Source organism: Channa argus, chromosome 24 (assembly GCF_033026475.1).
Source record: "Channa argus isolate prfri chromosome 24, Channa argus male v1.0, whole genome shotgun sequence".
In the NCBI taxonomy this organism is placed as follows: domain Eukaryota; kingdom Metazoa; phylum Chordata; class Actinopteri; order Anabantiformes; family Channidae; genus Channa; species Channa argus.
This window is the reverse complement of record NC_090220.1, coordinates 1,099,406-1,122,190: the sequence shown is the minus strand read 5'-3', so window position 1 is coordinate 1,122,190 and position 22,785 is coordinate 1,099,406. Positions and strand designations below refer to the sequence as shown.

The 22,785-nt window shown below is 47.4% G+C and overlaps 1 protein-coding gene and 37 non-coding genes across 39 annotated transcripts in view; 1 reads left to right on the top strand and 37 right to left on the bottom strand.

The window, feature by feature from the left end:
* The window catches only part of LOC137109149 (cilia- and flagella-associated protein 54-like), a 166,370-nt gene that overhangs the window by 88,046 nt on the left and 55,539 nt on the right, over positions 1–22,785 (top strand). The gene's annotated exons all lie outside the window — the stretch shown is intronic.
* trnar-acg (transfer RNA arginine (anticodon ACG)) lies at positions 182–254 on the bottom strand. Its single transcript has one exon. It is a non-coding gene; the product is annotated as a tRNA-Arg (tRNA).
* trnah-gug (transfer RNA histidin (anticodon GUG)) lies at positions 476–547 on the bottom strand. Its single transcript has one exon. It is a non-coding gene; the product is annotated as a tRNA-His (tRNA).
* On the bottom strand, positions 1,359–1,430 carry trnah-gug (transfer RNA histidin (anticodon GUG)). The gene has a single exon. It is a non-coding gene; the product is annotated as a tRNA-His (tRNA).
* On the bottom strand, positions 2,121–2,193 carry trnar-acg (transfer RNA arginine (anticodon ACG)). Its single transcript has one exon. It is a non-coding gene; the product is annotated as a tRNA-Arg (tRNA).
* Positions 2,420–2,491, bottom strand: trnah-gug (transfer RNA histidin (anticodon GUG)). Its single transcript has one exon. It is a non-coding gene; the product is annotated as a tRNA-His (tRNA).
* On the bottom strand, positions 4,310–4,382 carry trnar-acg (transfer RNA arginine (anticodon ACG)). The gene has a single exon. It is a non-coding gene; the product is annotated as a tRNA-Arg (tRNA).
* Positions 4,531–4,602, bottom strand: trnah-gug (transfer RNA histidin (anticodon GUG)). The gene has a single exon. It is a non-coding gene; the product is annotated as a tRNA-His (tRNA).
* On the bottom strand, positions 5,102–5,173 carry trnah-gug (transfer RNA histidin (anticodon GUG)). Its single transcript has one exon. It is a non-coding gene; the product is annotated as a tRNA-His (tRNA).
* trnah-gug (transfer RNA histidin (anticodon GUG)) lies at positions 5,922–5,993 on the bottom strand. Its single transcript has one exon. It is a non-coding gene; the product is annotated as a tRNA-His (tRNA).
* Positions 6,805–6,876, bottom strand: trnah-gug (transfer RNA histidin (anticodon GUG)). The gene has a single exon. It is a non-coding gene; the product is annotated as a tRNA-His (tRNA).
* Positions 7,567–7,639, bottom strand: trnar-acg (transfer RNA arginine (anticodon ACG)). Its single transcript has one exon. It is a non-coding gene; the product is annotated as a tRNA-Arg (tRNA).
* trnah-gug (transfer RNA histidin (anticodon GUG)) lies at positions 7,866–7,937 on the bottom strand. Its single transcript has one exon. It is a non-coding gene; the product is annotated as a tRNA-His (tRNA).
* trnar-acg (transfer RNA arginine (anticodon ACG)) lies at positions 8,138–8,210 on the bottom strand. Its single transcript has one exon. It is a non-coding gene; the product is annotated as a tRNA-Arg (tRNA).
* trnah-gug (transfer RNA histidin (anticodon GUG)) lies at positions 8,437–8,508 on the bottom strand. Its single transcript has one exon. It is a non-coding gene; the product is annotated as a tRNA-His (tRNA).
* Positions 8,963–9,035, bottom strand: trnar-acg (transfer RNA arginine (anticodon ACG)). The gene has a single exon. It is a non-coding gene; the product is annotated as a tRNA-Arg (tRNA).
* On the bottom strand, positions 9,257–9,328 carry trnah-gug (transfer RNA histidin (anticodon GUG)). The gene has a single exon. It is a non-coding gene; the product is annotated as a tRNA-His (tRNA).
* On the bottom strand, positions 9,975–10,046 carry trnah-gug (transfer RNA histidin (anticodon GUG)). The gene has a single exon. It is a non-coding gene; the product is annotated as a tRNA-His (tRNA).
* On the bottom strand, positions 10,564–10,635 carry trnah-gug (transfer RNA histidin (anticodon GUG)). The gene has a single exon. It is a non-coding gene; the product is annotated as a tRNA-His (tRNA).
* trnar-acg (transfer RNA arginine (anticodon ACG)) lies at positions 11,326–11,398 on the bottom strand. Its single transcript has one exon. It is a non-coding gene; the product is annotated as a tRNA-Arg (tRNA).
* On the bottom strand, positions 11,625–11,696 carry trnah-gug (transfer RNA histidin (anticodon GUG)). Its single transcript has one exon. It is a non-coding gene; the product is annotated as a tRNA-His (tRNA).
* trnar-acg (transfer RNA arginine (anticodon ACG)) lies at positions 12,020–12,092 on the bottom strand. Its single transcript has one exon. It is a non-coding gene; the product is annotated as a tRNA-Arg (tRNA).
* On the bottom strand, positions 12,591–12,663 carry trnar-acg (transfer RNA arginine (anticodon ACG)). The gene has a single exon. It is a non-coding gene; the product is annotated as a tRNA-Arg (tRNA).
* Positions 13,301–13,373, bottom strand: trnar-acg (transfer RNA arginine (anticodon ACG)). The gene has a single exon. It is a non-coding gene; the product is annotated as a tRNA-Arg (tRNA).
* trnar-acg (transfer RNA arginine (anticodon ACG)) lies at positions 14,011–14,083 on the bottom strand. Its single transcript has one exon. It is a non-coding gene; the product is annotated as a tRNA-Arg (tRNA).
* trnah-gug (transfer RNA histidin (anticodon GUG)) lies at positions 14,310–14,381 on the bottom strand. The gene has a single exon. It is a non-coding gene; the product is annotated as a tRNA-His (tRNA).
* On the bottom strand, positions 15,108–15,180 carry trnar-acg (transfer RNA arginine (anticodon ACG)). The gene has a single exon. It is a non-coding gene; the product is annotated as a tRNA-Arg (tRNA).
* On the bottom strand, positions 15,406–15,477 carry trnah-gug (transfer RNA histidin (anticodon GUG)). Its single transcript has one exon. It is a non-coding gene; the product is annotated as a tRNA-His (tRNA).
* Positions 17,396–17,468, bottom strand: trnar-acg (transfer RNA arginine (anticodon ACG)). Its single transcript has one exon. It is a non-coding gene; the product is annotated as a tRNA-Arg (tRNA).
* trnah-gug (transfer RNA histidin (anticodon GUG)) lies at positions 17,694–17,765 on the bottom strand. The gene has a single exon. It is a non-coding gene; the product is annotated as a tRNA-His (tRNA).
* trnah-gug (transfer RNA histidin (anticodon GUG)) lies at positions 18,263–18,334 on the bottom strand. The gene has a single exon. It is a non-coding gene; the product is annotated as a tRNA-His (tRNA).
* On the bottom strand, positions 18,674–18,746 carry trnar-acg (transfer RNA arginine (anticodon ACG)). The gene has a single exon. It is a non-coding gene; the product is annotated as a tRNA-Arg (tRNA).
* On the bottom strand, positions 18,973–19,044 carry trnah-gug (transfer RNA histidin (anticodon GUG)). Its single transcript has one exon. It is a non-coding gene; the product is annotated as a tRNA-His (tRNA).
* On the bottom strand, positions 19,771–19,843 carry trnar-acg (transfer RNA arginine (anticodon ACG)). The gene has a single exon. It is a non-coding gene; the product is annotated as a tRNA-Arg (tRNA).
* On the bottom strand, positions 20,070–20,141 carry trnah-gug (transfer RNA histidin (anticodon GUG)). Its single transcript has one exon. It is a non-coding gene; the product is annotated as a tRNA-His (tRNA).
* trnar-acg (transfer RNA arginine (anticodon ACG)) lies at positions 20,868–20,940 on the bottom strand. Its single transcript has one exon. It is a non-coding gene; the product is annotated as a tRNA-Arg (tRNA).
* On the bottom strand, positions 21,127–21,198 carry trnah-gug (transfer RNA histidin (anticodon GUG)). Its single transcript has one exon. It is a non-coding gene; the product is annotated as a tRNA-His (tRNA).
* On the bottom strand, positions 22,450–22,521 carry trnah-gug (transfer RNA histidin (anticodon GUG)). The gene has a single exon. It is a non-coding gene; the product is annotated as a tRNA-His (tRNA).

Sequence of the window (22,785 nt, the reverse complement as noted above, 5' to 3'; positions counted from 1 at the left end):
GTTTTAGACCGTACAGGCAAAGAGAGCGTAGCAACCGCACGTCACCTGATAACCAAAATATCCATCACGCCACTAGCCCCAGCAGAGCTATGGGTTCAGAAGTGCTTGGAGCTTGGATCTCATTTCAAGTGAGCATTTATTATACGATCCAAACGTCACCTGATAACCAAAAGGTAAACCGCGAGCTAGCCAGGAGTCGAACCTAGAATCTTCTGATTCGTAGTCAGACGCGTTATCCATTGCGCCACTAGCCCCAGCAGAGCCATGGATTCAGAAGAGCTTGGATCTCATTTCCCTAAATGGCCACGATTGTTGTGTCGTGCTCTGAACGCAGATACACAGTTTGCCTTATGTTTCAGGTTATAAAACAGCTGATGGGGGAAGACGTGTTATGTGTATCTGTTTAACACTTTGTAAAAGATGCAGAGTCTGGAAAACCCTGAGAACAACAATGGCCTCGTGGCTGTCCAATAAATGCCGTGACCCGGATTCGAACCGGGGTTGCTGCGGCCACAACGCAGAGTACTAACCACTATACGATCACGGCCGCTGCCCTGATGCTCTCTTTGGATTTGTTGAGGTTCTCACTGGAAGGTGGGCTGGCCTAGCAGTGCCTTTTTGTGAGTGTCAGTGTAACGGAGTTGTCCAGGCTAGTTTAGGACACGTTGAAAGGCCAATCCATTGCGCCACTAGCCCCAGTAGAGCTGTGTGTTCAGAAGAGCTTGGATCTCATTTCCCTAAATGGCCAAGCTCAGATGAGATTGGATCTCACTTCCCTAAATGGCCAAGCTCAGAACAGCTTGGATCTCATTACCCTAAATGGCCACGATTGTGTGATGTGTATCAGTTTAACACTTTGTAAAAAGATGCAGATGCCTTTTTTTGAGTGTCAGTGTAACGGAGTTGTCCAGGCTAGTTTAGGACACGTTGAAAGATAACAGCGTTTTAGACTGTACAGGCAGAGAGAGAGTTGCAACCGCACCTCATCTCAGTAGTCCAGGCTAGTTTAGGACACGTTGAAAGATAACAGCGTTTTAGACTTGTACAGGCAAAGAGAGCGTAGCAACCGCACGTCACCTGATAACCAAAAATAAACCTCTAGCTAGCCAGAAGTCGAACCTAGAATCTTCTGATCCGTAGTCAGACGCGTTATCCATTGCGCCACTAGCCCCAGTAGAGCTGTGTGTTCAGAAGAGCTTGGATCTCATTTCCCGAAATGGCCAAGCTCAGAACAGCTTGGATCTCATTACCCTAAATGGCCACGATTGTGTGATGTGTATCAGTTTAACACTTTGTAAAAAGATGCAGAGGCTAGAAAACCCTGAGAACAACAATGGCCTCGTGGCTTTTCTACTAGATGCCGTGACCCGGATTCGAACCGGGGTTGCTGCGGCCACAACGCAGAGTACTAACCACTATACGATCACGGCCGCTGCCCTGATGCTCTCTCTGGATTTGTTGAGGTTCTCACTGGAAGGTGGGCTGGCCTAGCAGTGCCTTTTTGTGAGTGTGCCTTTTTGTGAGTGTCAGTGTAACGGAGTTGTCCAGGCTAGTTTAGGACACGTTGAAAGGCCAATCCATTGCGCCACTAGCCCCAGTAGAGCTGTGTGTTCAGAAGAGCTTGGATCTCATTTCCCTAAATGGCCAAGCTCAGATGAGGTTGGATCTCACTTCCCTAAATGGCCAAGCTCAGAACAGCTTGGATCTCATTACCCTAAATGGCCACGATTGTGTGATGTGTATCAGTTTAACACTTTGTAAAAAGATGCAGATGCCTTTTTTTGAGTGTCAGTGTAACGGAGTTGTCCAGGCTAGTTTAGGACACGTTGAAAGATAACAGCGTTTTAGACTGTACAGGCAGAGAGAGAGTTGCAACCGCACCTCATCTCAGTAGTCCAGGCTAGTTTAGGACACGTTGAAAGGCCAGCCATTGAGTCTTTACGTATCATATTTCATATATGTTGAACACTGTACTCCCAAGTTCGACCTTAGTGAATTCTTTGTGAATTTGACGTCGTGGTAATTGATTTAGGTTCGTTTTCAAAGATAACAGCGTTTTAGACCGTACAGGCAAAGAGAGCGTAGCAACCGCACGTCACCTGATAACCAAAAGGAAACCGCGAGCTAGCCAGGAGTCGAACCTAGAATCTTCTGATCCGTAGTCAGACGCGTTATCCATTGCGCCACTAACCCCAGTAGAAATGTGTGTTCAGAAGAGCTTGGATCTCATTTCCCTAAATGGCCAAGCTCAGAAGAGCTTGGATCTCACTTCCCTAAATGGCCAAGCTCAGAACAGCTTGGATCTCATTACCCTAAATGGCCACGATTGTGTGATGTGTATCAGTTTAACACTTTGTAAAAAGATGCAGAGGCTAGAAAACCCCGAGAACAACAATGGCCTCGTGGCTTTTCCACTAAATGCCGTGACCCGGATTCGAACCGGGGTTGCTGCGGCCACAACGCAGAGTACTAACCACTATACGATCACGGCCACTGGTCTGATGCTCTCTCTGGATTTGTTGAGGTTCTCACTGGAAGGTGGGCTGGCCTAGCAGTGCCTTTTTGTGAGTGTCAGTGTCACGGAGTTGTCCAGGCTAGTTTAGGACACGTTGAAAGATAACAGCGTTTTAGACTGTACAGCCAGAGAGATCGTTGCAACCGCACCTCACCTCAGTAGTCCAGGATAGTTTATGACACGTTGAAACATAACAGCGTTTTTGCCCTAGCACAGCAAAGGGCTCAAAAGAGCTTAGATCTCATTTTCCTAAATGGCCACGATTGTTGTGTCATGCTCTGAATTCAGATACACAGTTTGCCTTATGTTTCAGGTTATAAAACATCTGATGGGGGAAGAAGTGTTATGTGTCTCAGTTTAACACTTTGTAAAAAATGCAGAGGCTGGAAAACCCTGAGAACAACAATGGCCTCGTGGCTTTTCCACTAAATGCCGTGACCCGGATGCGAACCGGGGTTCCTGCGGCCACAACGCAGAGTACTAACCACTATACGATCACGGCCGCTGCCCTGATGCTCTCTCTGGATTTGTTGAGGTTCTCACTGGAAGGTGGGCTGGCCTAGCAGTGCCTTTTTGTGAGTGTCAGTGTCACGGAGTTGTCCAGGCTAGTTTAGGACACGTTGAAAGATAACAGCGTTTTAGCCCTAGCACAACAAAGGGCTCAGAAGAGCTTAGATCTCATTTTCCTAAATGGCCACGATTGTTGTGTAATGCTCTGAATTCAGATACACAGTTTGCCTTATGTTTCAGGTTATAAAACAGCTGATGGGGGAAGAAGTGTTATGTGTATCAGTTTAACACTTTGTAAAAGATGCAGAGGCTGGAAAACCCTGAGAACAACAATGGCCTCGTGGCTTTTCCACTAAATGCCGTGACCCGGATGCGAACCGGGGTTCCTGCGGCCACAACGCAGAGTACCAACCACTATACGATCACGGCCGCTGCCCTGATGCTCTCTCTGGATTTGTTGAGGTTCTCACCGGAAGGTGGGCTGGCCTAGCAGTGCCTTTTTGTGAGTGTCAGTGTAACGGAGTTGTCCAGGCTAGTTTAGGACACGTTGAAAGATAACAGCGTTTTAGACTTGTACAGGCAAAGACAGCGTAGCAACCGCACGTCACCTGATAACCAAAAGTAAACCGCGAGCTAGCCAGGAGTCTAACCTAGAATCTTCTGATCCGTAGTCAGACGCGTTATCCATTGCACCACTAGCCCCAGTAGACCTGTGTGTTCAGAAGAGCTTGGATCTCATTTCCCTAAATGGCCAAGCTCAGAACAGCTTGGATCTCATTACCCTAAATGGCCATGATTGTGTGATGTGTATCAGTTTAACACTTTGCAAAAAGATGCAGAGGCTGGAAAACCCTGAGAACAACAATGGCCTCATGGCTTTTCCACTAAATGCCTTGACCCGGATTCGAACCGGGGTTGCTGCGGCCACAACGCAAAGTACTAACCACTATACGATCACGGCCGCTGCCCTGATGCTCTCTCTGGATTTGTCGAGGTTCTCACTGGAAGGTGGGCTGGCCTAGCAGTGCCTTTTTGTGAGTGTCAGTGTAACGGAGTAGTCCAGGCTAGTTTAGGACACGTTGAAAGGCCAGCCATTGAGTCTTTTCGTATCATATTTCATATATGTTGAACACTGTACTCCCAAGTTCGACCTTAGTGAATTCTTTGTGAATTTGACGTCGTGGTAATTGATTTGGGTTCGTTTTCAAAGATAACAGCGTTTTAGACCGTACAGGCAAAGAGAGCGTAGCAACCGCACGTCACATGATAACCAAAAGAAAACCGCAAGCTAGCCAGGAGTCGAACCTAGAATCTTCTGATCCGTAGTCAGACGCGTTATCCATTGCGCCACTAGCCCCAGCAGAGCTATGGATTCAGAACAGCTTGGATCTCATTTCCCTAAATGGCCACGATTGTGTGATGTGTATAAGTTTAACACTTTGTAAAAAGATGCAGAGGCTAGAAAACCCTGAGAACAACAATGGCCTCGTGGCTTTTCCACTAAATGCCGTGACCCGGATTCGAACCGGGGTTGCTGCGGCCACAACGCAGAGTACTAACCACTATACGATCACGGCCGCTGGCCTGATGCTCTATCTGGATTTGTTGAGGTTCTCACTGGAAGGTGGGCTGGCCTAGCAGTGCCTTTTTGTGAGTGTCAGTGTCACGGAGTTGTCCAGGCTAGTTTAGGAGACGTTGAAAGATAACAGCGTTTTAGACTTGTACAGGCAAAGACAGCGTAGCAACCGCACGTCACCTGATAACCAAAAGTAAACCGCGAGCTAGCCAGGAGTCGAACCTAGAATCTTCTGATCCGTAGTCAGACGCTTTATCCATTGCGCCACTAGCCCCAGTAGAGCTGTGTGTTCAGAAGAGCTTGGATCTCATTTCCCTAAATGGCCAAGCTCACAAGAGCTTGGATCTCGCTTCCCTTAATGGCCAAGCTCAGAACAGCTTGGATCTCATTACCCTAAATGGCCACGATTGTGTGATGTGTATCAGCTTAACACTTTGTAAAAAGATGCAGAGGCTGGAAAACCCTGAGAACAACAATGGCCTCGTGGCTTTTCCACTAGATGCCGTGACCCGGATTCGAACCAGGGTTGCTGCGGCCACAACGCAGAGTACTAACCACTATACGATCACGGCCGCTGTCCTAATGCTCTCTCTGGATTTGTTGAGGTTCTCACTGGAAGGTGGGCTGGCCTAGCAGTGCCTTTTTGTGAGTGTGCCTTTTTGTGAGTGTCAGTGTAACGGAGTTGTCCAGGCTAGTTTAGGACACGTTGAAAGGCCAGCCATTGAGTCTTTTCGTATCATATTTCATATATGTTGAACACTGTACTCCCAAGTTCGGCCTTAGTGAATTCTTTGTGAATTTGACGTCGTGGTAATTGATTTGGGTTCGTTTTCAAAGATAACAGCGTTTTAGACCGTACAGGCAAAGAGAGCATAGCAACCGCACGTCACCTGATAACCAAAATATCCATCACGCCACTAGCCCCAGCAGAGCTATGGGTTCAGAAGTGCTTGGAGCTTGGATCTCATTTCAAGTGAGCATTTATTATACGATCCAAACGTCACCTGATAACCAAAAGGTAAACCGCAAGCTAGCCAGGAGTAGAACCTAGAATCTTCTGATTCGTAGTCAGACGCGTTATCCATTGCACCACTAGCCCCAGCAGAGCTATGGATTCAGAAGAGCTTGGATCTCATTTCCCTAAATGGCCACGATTGTTGTGTCGTGCTCTGAACGCAGATACACAGTTTGCCTTATGTTTCAGGTTATAAAACAGCTGATGGGGGAAGACGTGTTATGTGTATCTGTTTAACACTTTGTAAAAGATGCAGAGTCTGGAAAACCCTGAGAACAACAATGGCCTCGTGGCTGTCCAATAAATGCCGTGACCCGGATTCGAACCGGGGTTGCTGCGGCCACAACGCAGAGTACTAACCACTATACGATCACGGCCGCTGCCCTGATGCTCTCTTTGGATTTGTTGAGGTTCTCACTGGAAGGTGGGCTGGCCTAGCAGTGCCTTTTTGTGAGTGTCAGTGTAACGGAGTTGTCCAGGCTAGTTTAGGACACGTTGAAAGGCCAATCCATTGCGCCACTAGCCCCAGTAGAGCTGTGTGTTCAGAAGAGCTTGGATCTCATTTCCCTAAATGGCCAAGCTCAGATGAGGTTGGATCTCACTTCCCTAAATGGCCAAGCTCAGAACAGCTTGGATCTCATTACCCTAAATGGCCACGATTGTGTGATGTGTATCAGTTTAACACTTTGTAAAAAGATGCAGATGCCTTTTTTTGAGTGTCAGTGTAACGGAGTTGTCCAGGCTAGTTTAGGACACGTTGAAAGATAACAGCGTTTTAGACTGTACAGGCAGAGAGAGAGTTGCAACCGCACCTCATCTCAGTAGTCCAGGCTAGTTTAGGACACGTTGAAAGATAACAGCGTTTTAGACTTGTACAGGCAAAGAGAGCGTAGCAACCGCACGTCACCTGATAACCAAAAATAAACCTCTAGCTAGCCAGAAGTCGAACCTAGAATCTTCTGATCCGTAGTCAGACGCGTTATCCATTGCGCCACTAGCCCCAGTAGAGCTGTGTGTTCAGAAGAGCTTGGATCTCATTTCCCGAAATGGCCAAGCTCAGAACAGCTTGGATCTCATTACCCTAAATGGCCACGATTGTGTGATGTGTATCAGTTTAACACTTTGTAAAAAGATGCAGAGGCTAGAAAACCCTGAGAACAACAATGGCCTCGTGGCTTTTCCACTAGATGCCGTGACCCGGATTCGAACCGGGGTTGCTGCGGCCACAACGCAGAGTACTAACCACTATACGATCACGGCCGCTGCCCTGATGCTCTCTCTGGATTTGTTGAGGTTCTCACTGGAAGGTGGGCTGGCCTAGCAGTGCCTTTTTGTGAGTGTGCCTTTTTGTGAGTGTCAGTGTAACGGAGTTGTCCAGGCTAGTTTAGGACACGTTGAAAGGCCAATCCATTGCGACACTAGCCCCAGTAGAGCTGTGTGTTCAGAAGAGCTTGGATCTCATTTCCCTAAATGGCCAAGCTCAGATGAGGTTGGATCTCACTTCCCTAAATGGCCAAGCTCAGAACAGCTTGGATCTCATTACCCTAAATGGCCACGATTGTGTGATGTGTATCAGTTTAACACTTTGTAAAAAGATGCAGATGCCTTTTTTTGAGTGTCAGTGTAACGGAGTTGTCCAGGCTAGTTTAGGACACGTTGAAAGATAACAGCGTTTTAGACTGTACAGGCAGAGAGAGAGTTGCAACCGCACCTCATCTCAGTAGTCCAGGCTAGTTTAGGACACGTTGAAAGGCCAGACATTGAGTCTTTACGTATCATATTTCATATATGTTGAACACTGTACTCCCAAGTTCGACCTTAGTGAATTCTTTGTTAATTTGACGTCGTGGTAATTGATTTGGGTTCGTTTTCAAAGATAACAGCGTTTTAGACCGTACAGGCAAAGAGAGCGTAGCAACCGCACGTCACCTGATAACCAAAAGAAAACCGCGAGCTAGCCAGGAGTCGAACCTAGAATCTTCTGATCCGTAGTCAGACGCGTTATCCATTGCGCCACTAGCCCCAGTAGAGCTGTGTGTTCAGAAGAGCTTGTATCTCATTTCCCTAAATGGCCAAGCTCAGAAGAGCTTGGATCTCACTTCCCTAAATGGCCAAGCTCAGAACAGCTTGGATCTCATTACCCTAAATAGCCACGATTGTGTGATGTGTATCAGTTTAACACTTTGCAAAAAGATGCAGAGGCTGGAAAACCCTGAGAACAACAATGGCCTCATGGCTTTTCCACTAAATGCCGTGACCCGGATTCGAACCGGGGTTCCTGCGGCCACAACGCAGCGTACTAACCACTATACGATCACGGCCACTGGCCTGATGCTCTCTCTGGATTTGTTGAGGTTCTCACTGGAAGGTGGGCTGGCCTAGCAGTGCCTTTTTGTGAGTGTCAGTGTCACGGAGTTGTCCAGGCTAGTTTAGGACACGTTGAAAGATAACAGCGTTTTAGACTTGTACAGGCAAAGAGAGTGTAGCAACCGCACGTCACCTGATAACCAAAAGTAAACCTCGAGCTAGCCAGGAGTCGAACCTAGAATCTTCTGATCCGTAGTCAGACGCGTTATCCATTGCGCCACTAGCCCCAGTAGAGCTGTGTGTTCAGAAGAGCTTGGATCTCATTTCCCTAAATGGCCAAGCTCAGAAGAGCTTGGATCTCACTTCCCTAAATGGCCAAGCTCAGAACAGCTTGGATCTCATTACCCTAAATGGCCACGATTGTGTGATGTGTATCAGTTTAACACTTTGTATAAAGATGCAGAGGCTGGAAAACCCTGAGAACAACAATGGCCTCGTGGCTTTTCCACTAGATGCCGTGACCCGGATTCGAACCGGGGTTGCTGCGGCCACAACGCAGAGTACTAACCACTATACGATCACGGCCGCTGCCCTGATGCTCTCTCTGGATTTGTTAAGGTTCTCACTGGAAGGTGGGCTGGCCTAGCAGTGCCTTTTTGTGAGTGTGCCTTTTTGTGAGTGTCAGTGTAACGGAGTTGTCCAGGCTAGTTTAGGACACGTTGAAAGTCCAGCCATTGAGTCTTTTCGTATCATATTTCATATATGTTGAACACTGTACTCCCAAGTTCGACCTTAGTGAATTCTTTGTGAATTTGACGTCGTGGTAATTGATTTGGGTTCGTTTTCAAAGATAACAGCGTTTTAGACCGTACAGGCAAAGAGAGCGTAGCAACCGCACGTCACCTGATAACCAAAACATCCATCGCGCCACTAGCCCCAGCAGAGCTATGGGTTCAGAAGTGCTTGGAGCTTGGATCTCATTTCAAGTGAGCATTTATTATACGATCCAAACGTCACCTGATAACCAAAAGGTAAACCGCGAGCTAGCCAGGAGTCCAACCTAGAATCTTCTGATTCGTAGTCAGACGCGTTATCCATTGCGCCACTAGCCCCAGCAGAGCTGTGGATTCAGAAGAGCTTGGATCTCATTTCCCTAAATGGCCACGATTGTTGTGTCGTGCTCTGAACGCAGATACACAGTTTGCCTTATGTTTCAGGTTATAAAACAGCTGATGGGGGAAGACGTGTTATGTGTATCTGTTTAACACTTTGTAAAAGATGCAGAGGCTGGAAAACCCTGAGAACAACAATGGCCTCGTGGCTGTCCAATAAATGCCGTGACCCGGATTCGAACCGGGGTTGCTGCGGCCACAACGCAGAGTACTAACCACTATACGATCACGGCCGCTGCCCTGATGCTCTCTTTAGATTTGTTGAGGTTCTCACTGGAAGGTGGGCTGGCCTAGCAGTGCCTTTTTGTGAGTGTCAGTGTAACGGAGTTGTCCAGGCTAGTTTAGGACACGTTGAAAGGCCAATCCATTGCGCCACTAGCCCCAGTAGAGCTGTGTGTTCAGAAGAGCTTGGATCTCATTTCCCTAAATGGCCAAGCTCAGATGAGGTTGGATCTCACTTCCCTAAATGGCCAAGCTCAGAACAGCTTGGATCTCATTACCCTAAATGGCCACGATTGTGTGATGTGTATCAGTTTAACACTTTGTAAAAAGATGCAGATGCCTTTTTTTGAGTGTCAGTGTAACGGAGTTGTCCAGGCTAGTTTAGGACACGTTGAAAGATAACAGCGTTTTAGACTGTACAGGCAGAGAGAGAGTTGCAACCGCACCTCATCTCAGTAGTCCAGGCTAGTTTAGGACACGTTGAAAGATAACAGCGTTTTAGACTTGTACAGGCAAAGAGAGCGTAGCAACCGCACGTCACCTGATAACCAAAAATAGCCACGATTGTGTGATGTGTATCAGTTTAACACTTTGCAAAAAGATGCAGAGGCTGGAAAACCCTGAGAACAACAATGGCCTCATGGCTTTTCCACTAAATGCCGTGACCCGGATTCGAACCGGGGTTCCTGCGGCCACAACGCAGCGTACTAACCACTATACGATCACGGCCACTGGCCTGATGCTCTCTCTGGATTTGTTGAGGTTCTCACTGGAAGGTGGGCTGGCCTAGCAGTGCCTTTTTGTGAGTGTCAGTGTCACGGAGTTGTCCAGGCTAGTTTAGGAGTTGCTAGGAGAGAGTTGCAACCGCACCTCATCTCAGTAGTCCAGGCTAGTTTAGGACACGTTGAAAGATAACAGCGTTTTAGACTTGTACAGGCAAAGAGAGCGTAGCAACCGCACGTCACCTGATAACCAAAAATAAACCTCTAGCTAGCCAGAAGTCGAACCTAGAATCTTCTGATCCGTAGTCAGACGCGTTATCCATTGCGCCACTAGCCCCAGTAGAGCTGTGTGTTCAGAAGAGCTTGGATCTCATTTCCCGAAATGGCCAAGCTCAGAACAGCTTGGATCTCATTACCCTAAATGGCCACGATTGTGTGATGTGTATCAGTTTAACACTTTGTAAAAAGATGCAGAGGCTAGAAAACCCTGAGAACAACAATGGCCTCGTGGCTTTTCCACTAGATGCCGTGACCCGGATTCGAACCGGGGTTGCTGCGGCCACAACGCAGAGTACTAACCACTATACGATCACGGCCGCTGCCCTGATGCTCTCTCTGGATTTGTTGAGGTTCTCACTGGAAGGTGGGCTGGCCTAGCAGTGCCTTTTTGTGAGTGTGCCTTTTTGTGAGTGTCAGTGTAACGGAGTTGTCCAGGCTAGTTTAGGACACGTTGAAAGGCCAATCCATTGCGCCACTAGCCCCAGTAGAGCTGTGTGTTCAGAAGAGCTTGGATCTCATTTCCCTAAATGGCCAAGCTCAGATGAGGTTGGATCTCACTTCCCTAAATGGCCAAGCTCAGAACAGCTTGGATCTCATTACCCTAAATGGCCACGATTGTGTGATGTGTATCAGTTTAACACTTTGTAAAAAGATGCAGATGCCTTTTTTTGAGTGTCAGTGTAACGGAGTTGTCCAGGCTAGTTTAGGACACGTTGAAAGATAACAGCGTTTTAGACTGTACAGGCAGAGAGAGAGTTGCAACCGCACCTCATCTCAGTAGTCCAGGCTAGTTTAGGACACGTTGAAAGGCCAGACATTGAGTCTTTACGTATCATATTTCATATATGTTGAACACTGTACTCCCAAGTTCGACCTTAGTGAATTCTTTGTTAATTTGACGTCGTGGTAATTGATTTGGGTTCGTTTTCAAAGATAACAGCGTTTTAGACCGTACAGGCAAAGAGAGCGTAGCAACCGCACGTCACCTGATAACCAAAAGAAAACCGCGAGCTAGCCAGGAGTCGAACCAAGAATCTTCTGATCCGTAGTCAGACGCGTTATCCATTGCGCCACTAGCCCCAGTAGAGCTGTGTGTTCAGAAGAGCTTGGATCTCATTTCCCTAAATGGCCAAGCTCAGAAGAGCTTGGATCTCACTTCCCTAAATGGCCAAGCTCAGAACAGCTTGGATCTCATTACCCTAAATAGCCACGATTGTGTGATGTGTATCAGTTTAACACTTTGCAAAAAGATGCAGAGGCTGGAAAACCCTGAGAACAACAATGGCCTCATGGCTTTTCCACTAAATGCCGTGACCCGGATTCGAACCGGGGTTCCTGCGGCCACAACGCAGAGTACTAACCACTATACGATCACGGCCACTGGCCTGATGCTCTCTCTGGATTTGTTGAGGTTCTCACTGGAAGGTGGGCTGGCCTAGCAGTGCCTTTTTGTGAGTGTCAGTGTAACGGAGTTGTCCAGGCTAGTTTAGGACACGTTGAAAGGCCAGCCATTGAGTCTTTTCGTATCATATTTCATATATCTTGAACACTGTACTCCCAAGTTCGACCTTAGTGAATTCTTTGTGAATTTGACGTCGTGGTAATTGATTTGGGTTCGTTTTCAAAGATAACAGCGTTTTAGACCGTACAGGCAAAGAGAGCGTAGCAATCGCACGTCACCTGATAACCAAAAGAAAACCGCGAGCTAGCCAGGAGTCGAACCTAGAATCTTCTGATCCGTAGTCAGACGCGTTATCCATTGCGCCACTAGCCCCAGTAGAGCTGTGTGTTCAGAAGAGCTTGGATCTCATTTCCCTAAATGGCCAAGCTCAGAAGAGCTTGGATCTCACTTCCCTAAATGGCCAAGCTCAGAACAGCTTGGATCTCATTACCCTAAATGGCCACGATTGTGTGATGTGTATCAGTTTAACACTTTGTAAAAAGATGCAGAGGCTAGAAAACCCTGAGAACAACAATGGTTTCGTGGCTTTTCCACTAAATGCCATGACCCGGATTCGAACCGGGATTCCTGCAGCCACAACGCAGAGTACTAACCACTATACGATCATGGCCGCTGGCCTGATGCTCTCTCTGGATTTGTTGAGGTTCTCACTGGAAGGTGGGCTGGCCTAGCAGTGCCTTTTTGTGAGTGTCAGTGTCACAGAGTTGTCCAGGCTAGTTTAGGACACGTTGAAAGATTACAGCGTTTTAGACTTGTACAGGCAAAGAGAGTGTAGCAACCGCACGTCACCTGATAACCAAAAGTAAACCTCGAGCTAGCCAGGAGTCGAACCTAGAATCTTCTGATCCGTAGTCAGACGCGTTATCCATTGCGCCACTAGCCCCAGTAGAGCTGTGTGTTCAGAAGAGCTTGGATCTCATTTCCCTAAATGGCCAAGCTCAGAAGAGCTTGGATCTCACTTCCCTAAATGGCCAAGCTCAGAACAGCTTGGATCTCATTACCCTAAATGGCCACGATTGTGTGATGTGTATCAGTTTAACACTTTGTAAAAAGATGCAGAGGCTGGAAAACCCTGAGAACAACAATGGCCTCGTGGCTTTTCCACTAAATGCCGTGACCCGGATTCGAACCGGGGTTCCTGCGGCCACAACGCAGAGTACTAACCACTATACGATCACTGCCGCTGCCCTGATGCTCTCTCTGGATTTGTTGAGGTTCTCACTGGAAGGTGGGCTGGCCTAGCAGTGCCTTTTTGTGAGTGTGCCTTTTTGTGAGTGTCAGTGTAACGGAGTTGTCCAGGCTAGTTTAGGACACGTTGAAAGGCCAGCCATTGAGTCTTTTCGTATCATATTTCATATATCTTGAACACTGTACTTCCAAGTTCGACCTTATTGAATTCTTTGTGAATTTGACGTCGTGGTAATTGATTTGGGTTCGTTTTCAAAGATAACAGCGTTTTAGACCGTACAGGCAAAGAGAGCGTAGCAACCGCACGTCACCTGATAACCAAAAGGAAACCGCGAGCTAGCCAGGAGTCGAACCTAGAATCTTCTGATCCGTAGTCAGACGCGTTATCCATTGCGCCACTAGCCCCAGTAGAGCTGTGTGTTCAGAAGAGCTTGGATCTCATTTCCCTAAATGGCCAAGCTCAGAAGAGCTTGGATCTCACTTCCCTAAATGGCCAAGCTCAGAACAGCTTGGATCTCATTACCCTAAATGGCCACAATTGTGTGATGTGTATCAGTTTAACACTTTGTAAAAAGATGCAGAAGCTGGAAAACCCTGAGAACAACAATGGCCTCGTGGCTTTTCCACTAAATGCCGTGACCCGGATTCGAACCGGGGTTCCTGCGGCCACAACGCAGAGTACTAACCACTATACGATCACTGCCGCTGCCCTGATGCTCTCTCTGGATTTGTTGAGGTTCTCACTCGAAGGTGGGCTGGCCTAGCAGTGCCTTTTTGTGAGTGTGCCTTTTTGTGAGTGTCAGTGTAACGGAGTTGTCCAGGCTAGTTTAGGACACGTTGAAAGGCCAGCCATTGAGTCTTTTCGTATCATATTTCATATATCTTGAACACTGTACTTCCAAGTTCGACCTTATTGAATTCTTTGTGAATTTGACGTCGTGGTAATTGATTTGGGTTCGTTTTCAAAGATAACAGCGTTTTAGACCGTACAGGCAAAGAGAGCGTAGCAACCGCACGTCACCTGATAACCAAAAGGAAACCGCGAGCTAGCCAGGAGTCGAACCTAGAATCTTCTGATCCGTAGTCAGACGCGTTATCCATTGCGCCACTAGCCCCAGTAGAGCTGTGTGTTCAGAAGAGCTTGGATCTCATTTCCCTAAATGGCCAAGCTCAGAAGAGCTTGGATCTCACTTCCCTAAATGGCCAAGCTCAGAACAGCTTGGATCTCGTTACCCTAAATAGCCACGATTGTGTGATGTGTATCAGTTTAACACTTTGCAAAAAGATGCAGAGGCTGGAAAACCCTGAGAACAACAATGGCCTCATGGCTTTTCCACTAAATGCCGTGACCCGGATTCGAACCGGGGTTGCTGCGGCCACAACGCAGAGTACTAACCACTATACGATCACGGCCACTGGCCTGATGCTCTTCCTGGATTTGTTGAGGTTCTCACTGGAAGGTGGGCTGGCCTAGCAGTGCCTTTTTGTGAGTGTCAGTGTCACGGAGTTGTCCAGGCTAGTTTAGGACACGTTGAAAGATAAGAGCGTTTTAGACTGTACAGCCAGAGAGATCGTTGCAACCGCACCTCACCTCAGTAGTCCAGGATAGTTTATGACACGTTGAAAGATAACAGCGTTTTAGCCCTAGCACAGCAAAGGGCTCAAAAGAGCTTAGATCTCATTTTCCTAAATGGCCACGATTGTTGTGTCATGCTCTGAATTCAGATACACAGTTTGCCTTATGTTTCAGGTTATAAAACAGCTGATGGGGGAAGAAGTGTTATGTGTATCAGTTTAACACTTTGTAAAAAATGCAGAGGCTGGAAAACCCTGAGAACAACAATGGTCTCGTGGCTTTTCCACTAAATGCCATGACTCGGATTCGAACCGGAATTCCTGCAGCCACAACGCAGAGTACTAACCACTATACGATCACGGCCGCTGGCCTGATGCTCTCTCTGGATTTGTTGAGGTTCTCACTGGAAGGTGGGCTGGCCTAGCAGTGCCTTTTTGTGAGTGTCAGTGTCACGGAGTTGTCCAGGCTAGTTTAGGACACGTTGAAAGATAACAGCGTTTTAGACTTGTACAGGCAAAGAGAGTGTAGCAACCGCACGTCACCTGATAACCAAAAGTAAACCTCGAGCTAGCCAGGAGTCGAACCTAGAATCTTCTGATCCGTAGTCAGACGCGTTATCCATTGCGCCACTAGCCCCAGTAGAGCTGTGTGTTCAGAAGAGCTTGGATCTCATTTCCCTAAATGGCCAAGCTCAGAAGAGCTTGGATCTCACTTCCCTAATGGCCAAGCTCAGAACAGCTTGGATCTCATTACCCTAAATGGCCACGATTGTGTGATGTGTATCAGTTTAACACTTTGTAAAAAGATGCAGAGGCTGGAAAACCCTGAGAACAACAATGGCCTCGTGGCTTTTCCACTACATGCCGTGACCCGGATTCGAACCGGGGTTGCTGCGACCACAACGCAGAGTACTAACCACTATACGATCACGGCCACTGGCCTGATGCTCTCTCTGGATTTGTTGAGGTTCTCACTGGAAGGTGGGCTGGCCTAGCAGTGCCTTTTTGTGAGTGTCAGTGTCACGGAGTTGTCCAGGCTAGTTTAGGACACGTTGAAAGATAAGAGCGTTTTAGACTGTACAGCCAGAGAGATCGTTGCAACCGCACCTCACCTCAGTAGTCCAGGATAGTTTATGACACGTTGAAAGATAACAGCGTTTTAGCCCTAGCACAGCAAAGGGCTCAAAAGAGCTTAGATCTCATTTTCCTAAATGGCCACGATTGTTGTGTCATGCTCTGAATTCAGATACACAGTTTGCCTTATGTTTCAGGTTATAAAACAGCTGATGGGGGAAGAAGTGTTATGTGTATCAGTTTAACACCTTGTAAAAAATGCAGAGGCTGGAAAACCCTGAGAACAACAATGGCCTCGTGGCTTTTCCACTAAATGCCATGACCCGGATTCGAACCGGGGTTCCTGCAGCCATAACGCAGAGTACTAACCACTATACGATCACGGCCACTGGCCTGATGCTCTTCCTGGATTTGTTGAGGTTCTCACTGGAAGGTGGGCTGGCCTAGCAGTGCCTTTTTGTGAGTGTCAGTGTCACGGAGTTGTCCAGGCTAGTTTAGGACACGTTGAAAGATAAGAGCGTTTTAGACTGTACAGCCAGAGAGATCGTTGCAACCGCACCTCACCTCAGTAGTCCAGGATTGTTTATGACACGTTGAAAGATAACAGCGTTTTAGCCCTAGCACAGCAAAGGGCTCAAAAGAGCTTAGATCTCATTTTCCTAAATGGCCACGATTGTTGTGTCATGCTCTGAATTCAGATACACAGTTTGCCTTATGTTTCAGGTTATAAAACAGCTGATGGGGGAAGAAGTGTTATGTGTATCAGTTTAACACTTTGTAAAAAATGCAGAGGCTGGAAAACCCTGAGAACAACAATGGTCTCGTGGCTTTTCCACTAAATGCCATGACCCGGATTCGAACCGGGATTCCTGCAGCCACAACGCAGAGTACTAACCACTATACGATCACGGCCGCTGGCCTGATGCTCTCTCTGGATTTGTTGAGGTTCTCACTGGAAGGTGGGCTGGCCTAGCAGTGCCTTTTTGTGAGTGTCAGTGTCACGGAGTTGTCCAGGCTAGTTTAGGACACGTTGAAAGATAACAGCGTTTTAGACTGTACAGCCAGAGAGATCGTTGCAACCGCACCTCACCTCAGTAGTCCAGGATAGTTTATGACACGTTGAAAGATAACAGCGTTTTTGCCCTAGCACAGCAAAGGGCTCAAAAGAGCTTAGATCTCATTTTCCTAAATGGCCACGATTGTTGTGTCATGCTCTGAATTCAGATACACAGTTTGCCTTATGTTTCAGGTTATAAAACATCTGATGGGGGAAGAAGTGTTATGTGTCTCAGTTTAACACTTTGTAAAAAATGCAGAGGCTGGAAAACCCTGAGAACAACAATGGCCTCATGGCTTTTCCACTAAATGCCTTGACCCGGATTCGAACCGGGGTTGCTGCGGCCACAACGCAGAGTACTAACCACTATACGATCACGGCCGCTGCCCTGATGCTCTCTCTGGATTTGTCGAGGTTCTCACTGGAAGGTGGGCTGGCCTAGCAGTGCCTTTTTTTGAGTGTGCCTTTTTGTGAGTGTCAGTGTAACGGAGTAGTCCAGGCTAGTTTAGGACACTTTGAAAGGCCAGCCATTGAGTCTTTTCGTATCATATTTCATATATGTTGAACACTGTACTCCCAAGTTCGACCTTAGTGAATTCTTTGTGAATTTGACGTCGTGGTAATTGATTTGGGTTCGTTTTCAAATATAACAGCGTTTTAGACTTGTACAGGCAAAGAGAGTGTAGCAACCGCACGTCACCTGATAACCAAAAGTAAACCTCGAGCTAGCCAGGAGTCGAACCTAGAATCTTCTGATTCGTAGTCAGACGCGTTATCCATTGCGCCACTAGCCCCAGTAGAGCTGTGTGTTCAGAAGAGCTTGGATCTCATTTCCCTAAATGGCCAAGCTCAGAAGAGCTTGGATCTCACTTCCCTAATGGCCAAGCTCAGAACAGCTTGGATCTCATTACCCTAAATGGCCACGATTGTGTGATGTGTATCAGTTTAACACTTTGTAAAAAGATGCAGAGGCTGGAAAACCCTGAGAACAACAATGGCCTCGTGGCTTTTCCACTAGATGCCGTGACCCGGATTCGAACCGGGGTTGCTGCGGCCACAACGCAGAGTACTAACCACTATACGATCACGGCCACTGCCCTGATGCTCTCTCTGGATTTGTTAAGGTTCTCACTAGAAGGTGGGCTGGCCTAGCAGTGCCTTTTTGTGAGTATCAGTGTCACGGAGTTGTCCAGGCTAGTTTAGGACACGTTGAAAGATAACAGCGTTTTAGACTTGTACAGGCAAAGAGAGTGTAGCAACCGCACGTCACCTGATAACCAAAAGTAAACCTCGAGCTAGCCAGGAGTCGAACCTAGAATCTTCTGATCCGTAGTCAGACGCTTTATCCATTGCGCCACTAGCCCCAGTAGAGCTGGGTGTGCAGAAGAGCTTGGATCTCATTTCCCTAAATGGCCAAGCTCAGAAGAGCTTGGATCTCACTTCCCTAAATGGCCAAGCTTAGAACAGCTTGGATCTCATTACCCTAAATGGCCACAATTGTGTGATGTGTATCAGTTTAACACTTTGTAAAAGATGCAGAGGCTGGAAAACCCTGAGAACAACAATGTCCTCGTGGCTGACCAATAAATGCCGTGACCCGGATTCGAACCGGGGTTGCTGCGGCCACAACGCAGAGTACTAACCACTATACGATCACGGCCGCTGCCCTGATGCTCTCTTTGGATTTGTTGAGGTTCTCACTGGAAGGTGGGCTGGCCTAGCAGTGCCTTTTTGTGAGTGTGCCTTTTTGTGAGTGTCAGTGTAACGGAGTTGTCCAGGCTAGTTTAGGACACGTTGAAAGGCCAGCCATTGAGTCTTTTCGTATCATATTTCATGTATCTTGAACACTGTACTCCCAAGTTCGACCTTAGTGAATTCTTTGTGAATTTGACGTCGTGGTAATTGATTTGGGTTCGTTTTCAAAGATAACAGCGTTTTAGACCGTACAGGCAAAGAGAGCGTAGCAATCGCACGTCACCTGATAACCAAAAGAAAACCGCGAGCTAGCCAGGAGTCGAACCTAGAATCTTCTGATCCGTAGTCAGACGCGTTATCCATTGCGCCACTAGCCCCAGTAGAGTTGTGTGTTCAGAAGAGCTTGGATCTCATTTCCCTAAATGGCCAAGCTCAGAAGAGCTTGGATCTCACTTCCCTAAATGGCCAAGCTCAGAATAGCTTGGATCTCATTACCCTAAATGGCCACGATTGTGTGATGTGTATCAGTTTAACACTTTGTAAAAAGATGCAGAGGCTAGAAAACCCCGAGAACAACAATGGCCTCGTGGCTTTTCCACTAAATGCCGTGACCCGGATTCGAACCGGGGTTGCTGCGACCACAACGCAGAGTACTAACCACTATACGATCACGGCCACTGGCCTGATCCTCTCTCTGGATTTGTTGAGGTTCTCACTGGAAGGTGGGCTGGCCTAGCAGTGCCTTTTTGTGAGTGTCAGTGTCACGGAGTTGTCCAGGCTAGTTTAGGACATGTTGAAAGATTACAGCGTTTTAGACTGTACAACCAGAGAGATCGTTGCAACCGCACCTCACCTCAGTAGTCCAGGATAGTTTATGACACGTTGAAAGATAACAGCGTTTTAGCCCTAGCACAGCAAAGGGCTCAAAAGAGCTTAGATCTCATTTTCCTAAATGGCCACGATTGTTGTGTCATGCTCTGAATTCAGATACACAGTTTGCCTTATGTTTCAGGTTATAAAACAGCTGATGGGGGAAGAAGTGTTATGTGTATCAGTTTAACACCTTGTAAAAAATGCAGAGGCTGGAAAACCCTGAGAACAACAATGGCCTCGTGGCTTTTCCACTAAATGCCATGACCCGGATTCGAACTGGGGTTCCTGCAGCCATAACGCAGAGTACTAACCACTATACGATCACGGCCGCTGGCCTGATGCTCTCTCTGGATTTGTTGAGGTTCTCATTGGAAGGTGGGCTGGCCTAGCAGTGCCTTTTTGTGAGTGTCAGTGTCACGGAGTTGTCCAGGCTAGTTTAGGACACGTTGAAAGATAACAGCGTTTTAGACTTGTACAGGCAAAGAGAGCGTAGCAACCGCACGTCACCTGATAACCAAAAGTAAACCTCGAGCTAGCCAGGAGTCGAACCTAGAATCTTCTGATCCGTAGTCAGACGCGTTATCCATTGCGCCACTAGCCCCAGTAGAGCTGTGTGTTCAGAAGAGCTTGGATCTCATTTCCCTAAATGGCCAAGCTCAGAAGAGCTTGGATCTCACTTCCCTAAATGGCCAAGCTCAGAATAGCTTGGATCTCATTACCCTAAATGGCCACGATTGTGTGATGTGTATCAGTTTAACACTTTGTAAAAAGATGCAGAGGCTAGAAAACCCCGAGAACAACAATGGCCTCGTGGCTTTTCCACTAAATGCCGTGACCCGGATTCGAACCGGGGTTGCTGCGACCACAACGCAGAGTACTAACCACTATACGATCACGGCCACTGGCCTGATCCTCTCTCTGGATTTGTTGAGGTTCTCACTGGAAGGTGGGCTGGCCTAGCAGTGCCTTTTTGTGAGTGTCAGTGTCACGGAGTTGTCCAGGCTAGTTTAGGACATGTTGAAAGATTACAGCGTTTTAGACTGTACAACCAGAGAGATCGTTGCAACCGCACCTCACCTCAGTAGTCCAGGATAGTTTATGACACGTTGAAAGATAACAGCGTTTTAGCCCTAGCACAGCAAAGGGCTCAAAAGAGCTTAGATCTCATTTTCCTAAATGGCCACGATTGTTGTGTCATGCTCTGAATTCAGATACACAGTTTGCCTTATGTTTCAGGTTATAAAACAGCTGATGGGGGAAGAAGTGTTATGTGTATCAGTTTAACACCTTGTAAAAAATGCAGAGGCTGGAAAACCCTGAGAACAACAATGGCCTCGTGGCTTTTCCACTAAATGCCATGACCCGGATTCGAACTGGGGTTCCTGCAGCCATAACGCAGAGTACTAACCACTATACGATCACGGCCGCTGGCCTGATGCTCTCTCTGGATTTGTTGAGGTTCTCATTGGAAGGTGGGCTGGCCTAGCAGTGCCTTTTTGTGAGTGTCAGTGTCACGGAGTTGTCCAGGCTAGTTTAGGACACGTTGAAAGATAACAGCGTTTTAGACTTGTACAGGCAAAGAGAGCGTAGCAACCGCACGTCACCTGATAACCAAAAGTAAACCGCGAGCTAGCCAGGAGTCGAACCTAGAATCTTCTGATCCGTAGTCAGACGCGTTATCCATTGCGCCACTAGCCCCAGTAGAGCTGTGTGTTCAGAAGAGCTTGGATCTCATTTCCCTAATGGCCAAGCTCAGAACAGCTTGGATCTCATTACCCTAAATGGCCACGATTGTGTGATGTGTATCAGTTTAACACTTTGTAAAAAGATGCAGAGGCTGGAAAACCCTGAGAACAACAATGGCCTCGTGGCTTTTCCGCTAGATGCCGTGACCCGGATTCGAACCGGGGTTGCTGCGGCCACAACGCAGAGTACTAACCACTATACGATCACGGCCGCTGCCCTGATGCTCTCTCTGGATTTGTTAAGGTTCTCACTGGAAGGTGGGCTGGCCTAGCAGTGCCTTTTTGTGAGTGTGCCTTTTTGTGAGTGTCAGTGTAACGGAGTTGTCCAGGCTACTTTAGGACACGTTGAAAGGCCAGCCATTGAGTCTTTTCGTATCATATTTCATATATCTTGAACACTGTACTTCCAAGTTCGACCTTATTGAATTCTTTGTGAATTTGACGTCGTGGTAATTGATTTGGGTTCGTTTTCAAAGATAACAGCGTTTTAGACCGTACAGGCAAAGAGAGCGTAACCTGTTTCAGGTTATAAAACAGCTGATGGGGGAAGAAGTGTTATGTGTATCAGTTTAACACTTTGTAAAAAATGCAGAGGCTGGAAAACCCTGAGAACAACAATGGTCTCGTGGCTTTTCCACTAAATGCCATGACCCGGATTCGAACCGGGATTCCTGCAGCCACAACGCAGAGTACTAACCACTATACGATCACGGCCGCTGGCCTGATGCTCTCTCTGGATTTGTTGAGGTTCTCACTGGAAGGTGGGCTGGCCTAGCAGTGCCTTTTTGTGAGTGTGCCTTTTTGTGAGTGTCAGTGTAACGGAGTTGTCCAGGCTAGTTTAGGACACGTTGAAAGGCCAGCCATTGAGTCTTTTCGTATCATATTTCATATATGTTGAACACTGTACTCCCAAGTTCGACCTTAGTGAATTCTTTGTGAATTTGACGTCGTGGTAATTGATTTGGGTTCGTTTTCAAAGATAACAGCGTTTTAGACCGTACAGGCAAAGAGAGCGTAGCAACCGCACGTCACCTGATAACCAAAACATCCATCGCGCCACTAGCCCCAGCAGAGCTATGGGTTCAGAAGTGCTTGGAGCTTGGATCTCATTTCAAGTGAGCATTTATTATACGATCCAAACGTCACCTGATAACCAAAAGGTAAACCGCGAGCTAGCCAGGAGTCCAACCTAGAATCTTCTGATTCGTAGTCAGACGCGTTATCCATTGCCCCACTAGCCCCAGCAGAGATATGGATTCAGAAGAGCTTGGATCTCATTTCCCTAAATGGCCACGATTGTTGTGTCGTGCTCTGAACGCAGATACACAGTTTGCCTTATGTTTCAGGTTATAAAACAGCTGATGGGGGAAGACGTGTTATGTGTATCTGTTTAACACTTTGTAAAAGATGCAGAGGCTGGAAAACCCTGAGAACAACAATGGACTCGTGGCTGTCCAATAAATGCCGTGACCCGGATTCGAACCGGGGTTGCTGCGGCCACAACGCAGTGTACTGACCACTATACGATCACGGCCGCTGCCCTGATGCTCTCTTTGGATTTGTTGAGATTCTCACTGGAAGGTGGGCTGGCCTAGCAGTGCCTTTTTGTGAGTGTCAGTGTAACGGAGTTGTCCAGGCTAGTTTAGGACACGTTGAAAGGCCAATCCATTGCGCCACTAGCCCCAGTAGAGCTGTGTGTTCAGAAGAGCTTGGATCTCATTTCCCTAAATGGCCAAGCTCAGATGAGGTTGGATCTCACTTCCCTAAATGGCCAAGCTCAGAACAGCTTGGATCTCAT